We start from the raw sequence: 6,000 nt of genomic DNA on the forward strand, positions 1-6,000 counted from the left end.
TCCAAGGTTGCTCAGTGGTAAAGAATCTGCCTGCCAATGCAGGAGATGCAGGAGACATGGGTTCGATCCCTGGGTCAGGAAGTTACCTTGGAGTAGGAAATGGCAACCTACTCCAGTATTCTTTCCTGGAAAATTCAATGGACAGAGGAAGCTAGTGGGCTACAGTCCATTGCAAGGATGGGTTTTCAAAGAGGCAGACATAGCTGAATGAGCACAGCATGGCAACAGCATATGTATTGATGTTGCCAAGGCATGGAACATTCCCATCACCACAAGGATCCCTTATATCACCTTGTTATAGCCAAATCTACTATCCTTTCACCTTCCCCTCCTCCTTAGCTCCTGGAAACAGCAAGTATGTTCCCATTTCTATAATATTGTTTTTATACCTAATAATTCTTCAGAGAATCACTGAGAGAGAGAGAGAGAGAGAAGAAATGGGGCAATATATTCGTTAAGCCTGCACTATCCACTGGTACCACCTCCATGAATTAAACCAACTACAGATCAAAAATATTTGGAGAAATAATTTTAGAAATCTTCTAAAAGCAAAACATGAATTGGCTGCATGCTGGCAACAGTTTGCATAATACTTACATTTGTGTTTATAACAATTTATAAGCATTTATATTGTATAAAGTACTATAAGTAATTTATAGATGATTTAAAGTATAAGGAGGATGTGCTTAGGTTATATGCAAACACTGTAATTTTATATAAGGGACTTGAGTATCTATGGAGTTTGGTATTCAAGGGGGAAGCAAGGGACAAATATGTATTAGAATATGTATTTAAAATCTTGGTGCTATAAAAGGAAATTCAGAAACAAATGAATAGCAAGGAGGAGAACACTGTGGTGGATATTCAGAGGAACAGGATGGAGCAGAGGGAACCAAGGGGAGAGAGTTCTCAGAGTTTGAGAGGATTTTTCTAATTTGGAAATCTTTTTAAATAGTTGTGATTTAGTTTCTCTGACGGAAACAATGCATTATTAATTTGGAGGGCTCAAAATACTGATCAAAATATGTTTTACTATTTTTGTTATCTTTCCCTATAGCATTTTTGTTCCACTTGAGTGTGCAAATAGATTACTTTAGGAGTCTTAAATGATCCCCAAGTGAACAAACACATTTTCAAGTTCTTGACAGTGCAATAGAAATTTACACGAGTAGGACATCTAAGTCTTAAAGAAGTCAGAGTTCTGAGTGGCAGCTGCCTATTGACAGTGCCATCTGCAGCAGTGCTGAGGTAGAAGTGAGTCACTTTGGATTCTCATTCTGACACCATGTGATGTCAAAGGATAACGAGTATCAAGACAATAGAAAACAAAGAGTTTTACTTGGGATCTTAAGAATTGCAATTCTGTAGACACAGGTTTCGGTAGAAACAAAAGTACTCCAAGAAACAGGAAGTTTGTAACAACAGGGGTTTGTAACAACAACATCAACAACAACAACAACAAATCATGAGATTGTTAAAGTTGCCAATGAGAGCTGTAATTGACTTTGATGCAAGGCAGGACATGCCTGTCCTTCTTGAGTCTCATTTCATTTTATTTTATTTTTTAGGGTAAGTATCTGATGAGTAAATAACCTTTCATAAGTTATTTTAGGGAAAGGTTCCAATAAGTATCTTGCATTTCTGACAGATGTTGTGGATGTCTTTGCTAAGACAAAAAGTGGACAAAGATCAGATTCCATCCAGGCTGAGATATGTATAAATCACATTTCCTCAATGACCTCTTAGTTTCATTTTAGACCATTTTCTTAGCTCTCTATTTTATTTTATTTTTTTCACAAAAGAAAGAAATAAAACTATTGATACTCATAGATGACTTAATTGTTTTTGTAGAAAGCTTTAAAAAATGTATAGTTTAAAAAAATCTCTTAGAATTAATGTACAAGTATAAAAAAATCAAAGCATAGAAGTTTGATATATAAAATTTTAGTTTGATTTCTTTATTTTACTTGATTACTTTCTTATATACTAGAAATGAACAATGGTATTTAAAGTTTAAAAATGTTTAGTAGCATAATAAGTTGAATATTTAAATATAAATCCTACTTAATTAATTTAAGCATAAATCCTAACAAAATAATGTGAACAAAGCTGAAAAACATTTAGTTAGACTGACAGAATAAAAACTGAGTTACAGTTTACAGGAGTAAACTCATGAGCAGAAACTGTCTCAGGAACCAGTGTGGAGTACAATAACATGAAGTATAATTGAAAAGTTACTAAAGGCTCAGAGTACACAAATCTGAGAATTAAAAAACTCCAGAAGAACCAGGTCATAGTTGGAACCCCACAATATTGTGAGATTTACCTCCAGGAGCTTGATCAGGTGTCACAGTAAATAGAGGAAAATCCCTTTGTGCTTTGAGCATGGAGAGAGGAAAACTAATGATTTTCAGCATTGGATTAAAGCACTCTGTTCTTCTTAATAAGATCTGACCTCAAGGGAAACTAGGTAACTATACTATCACTGTAGCTATATTAACTTGTTGGAGTATCATCAGAGCCTAACTGACACAAGGGAAGAAAAATACTCAACTCCAGCTGATTCTAGTTTTTATTTTATTATTATTATCTTTTTTAATGTGGGAGAAGGAAAATACTAAATTTAAGTGCAATGTATCAATCCTGTTCCCCAAAAGAATGGAGGAAAAAAACTGAGAAACACTTGCAATCAAGTCCAGAGGCTCAGGCTCACCAGAAGACTGAGACCCAATGATATAACTGTAGAATGATTCTTCTTCCCCTACTACTCAGAAGATTACTAAAGACCTACTATAGCAGTTCCTTTCATCCAATACATCATGTCTGACCATCAACAGATATTTACAAAAAGAAAAAAAGAAAAAAGAAAAATTGAAGACACAGAGAAAACATTGGAATGAGATATAGCAGGAATGTTAGAATTTCAGAAATGTAAAACATGATTAATATGCTAAGATCTTGAATGGATAAAGTAGACAGCATGTACAAACAGATGTAAAATATATGCAGAGAAATGCAAAATCCAGGGAAAAAGCAAAATTAATGCTAGAGATCTAGAAATAAAAAACACTAACAGAAATTATCAATACCCTTGACAAACTTACTAGTAGACTGAACAAAGCTGAGGAAAGTCTCTGAGCTTGAGGAAATTTCAATAGAAATATTAAAAACTGAAAAGCAAAGATAAAAAAGGCAGCAAATTAAAAACAAATCAAATATAATATCCAAGGACTGTCAGACATCTAAAGGTATAATATATAAAATACAGTGAGACTACTAGAAGAAGAAGACAAAAGAGCAGCAGAAATATTTGAAAAATTAGTGAGAATTTCACCCAAGTTTATTTTAGACACTAAATAACAGGTTGACGAAGCTCAGAGACTACTAAGTAACATAAGTCCATAAAAGTTACACCTGAATTTACCATTTTCAAACATCAGAAAACCAAAGATTTAAAAAAAAAAAAAAAATCCTGAAAAAGCCAGGAGAAGAAAACACAGAAATAAGAATTGCATCTGACTTCTCAGAAATCATGCAAGTAAGAGCAGAGAGGAGTGAAATATTTAAGTTGTCAAGAGGAAAAAAAGAAAAAAAAAATACACTAACCTAGAATTCTATGCCCTGTGAGGCTATCCTTTAAAATCAAAGTGGAAAATAAAGGTTTCCTCTCACAAAACCTGAGAGAATTTGTTGCCAGTAAGCCTGCCATACTAGAAATTTAAAATAATTTCTGTAGAGAAAAAAGTATATAAGTCAAAAATCAGATCTATATAGAGAAATGAAGTGATGCCCAATTAAAAAACACATTATGATACCACTATGCACCTATTGAAATAACTAAAATTAAAAAGAATTACAAGGACATGGAGCAACTAAAACTCTGACACTGTTATAGAAGTATGGTAAATTGATATAAGCTGCTTATAAAACGTTTTGCAATTTCTTCCCAATTTATACAAGCATTTGTCATATCCATCCACTCCACTCCTGTTTTTAAGCAAAATAAATGAAAACAAAATTTTGTACAAAAATTTGTAGACAAAAATGCAAGTAATTTAAATGTCAACATGAACAAATAAATAAATTGCCATAAATACATGGGGTTGTTGATCAGTCACTCATTCATGTCTGGCACTTTGAGACACCCATGGACTGTAGCATGCCAGGCTTCCCTATCTCTTACCATCTCCTCAGGCTTGCTCGAAGTTCTGTCCATTGAGTTGGTGATGCTATCCAACCATCCTATCCTCTATCATCCTCTTCTCCCCTTGCCTTCAACCTTTCCCAGCATCAGGGTCATCACCCCATACAGTGGGGTGTTACTCAGAGAATAAAAAGAGATTAATTTTTGATAAATGCAATAGCATGTTTGAATCGGAAAGTAACTACAATGAATGAAAGAATTCAAAAGCAAGACAGAAAAAAAAACAAAGAATGTTCTAGATAATGCCATATTTCTAAAATTCCATAAAATCAGCATTAATTTATAGTGATTGAAAACAGATCTGTGGTTTTCTGTGAATAGAGTAAAGTGGTAAGGATCTGGATGGAAGGGCTAACCTGGGGCATGAGGAAACTTTTGAGTGTGATAAATATGCTTGCTATTTTGATTTTTGTAATTATTTCCTGCACATACAAACGTCACATGTATAAATTGCATTTAAAAATATGTAGTTAATGTACATCAATCATAACTGCTCTTTAAAATCATCATCAAGCTCTTTAAAAATAAGACTAAAAGCCATTGGAAAAGAAAAGAAATATGACTGATCCAATAGAAATTTGAAAAGGAAGAAAATAAAAAGTACTGTAACTATAAAGTAAAACAAGATTCACATTAGTACAATTGCATTAGCAATCTTAGTAAATATAAATGGCTTATACTCACAAGTAAGAGAACAGACTCTCATTTAGGAAAACAAAGTATGCTAAATTTTGTCATCTAAAATACACTTAAACTAAAATGTTGGAGAAAAATTGAAAGTAACAGATCTGAAAAAATGATAATAACCTTCAAATATTAATAACAACCAAAATTTAGTCTAGGAGTGTTAATAAATGGTACAATAATGTTCATGGTAAAAATAATAATAGCAATTTTAAAACCTAAAAGAGTCATTAACAATATAAAACAAAGGTATAACAATTCCACATATTTTTGAATATGACATTATCCTAAGTAAAAGTTAAAATAGGCTTAAAACATATAAAATCATACTTATCAGAATTACTAGCAAATTCCAAAATTTTATCCCAATGTTTTATTGCTAATCAGATTTGTTGAATTTAGTCTCCAACATCATACAATTTTTATTTAAAATCACCCTAATGATTCTCAAGCACAGAGATGTTAAATAACCTGATGTCTTGGGATGGGCCATTCTCTGAACTAATTATGTTTCAGGGTAGAAGTACATAGAATCTTATGAAGCTGTGCTTTTCTGACTTGAACATATACCAGAATTATCATGATAGATTATTAAAACACAAATTAAAACTCACCCATAAGGTTTTTGACTTAGTAAATCTGAGCTGAGTCCTGATAATTTGAATTTCTAATAACTTTTGAGGGGAATATTTGAAAGACCAAAGATTATACTTCTAGAACCACTGATATAAAGAGATATAAAGTTCATGGTACTATTTAGTGGGGTGTCATTCCCTCCAACTGGCATCACAGGGCTCCAATATGTAAAGATAAACTGCTTAGGAAAGACTTATAAAAATGAAATTTGTATTTTTTAAGAGACTGTCAATTTCCTTTTATTTCTGTTTTCAATTAATGTTACTCTTGGAGTCACTATTGATGTATAACTCTCACTCATATCTAATTACATTCAAAATCTTATTAATTATACTTATATTTTAATCTTTAATTCATATGGTCTTCTCAATTTTCTTCTCACCTACTTCAACAGTACTTGAACCTTGAACTTCCAGATATTCAAGCTGGATTTAGAAAAGTCAGAGGAATCAGAGATCAAGTTGCTAACATTTGCT

The sequence above is a fragment of the Bos mutus genome, chromosome 19, assembly GCF_027580195.1.
Source record: "Bos mutus isolate GX-2022 chromosome 19, NWIPB_WYAK_1.1, whole genome shotgun sequence".
Taxonomy (NCBI): Eukaryota; Metazoa; Chordata; class Mammalia; order Artiodactyla; family Bovidae; genus Bos; species Bos mutus.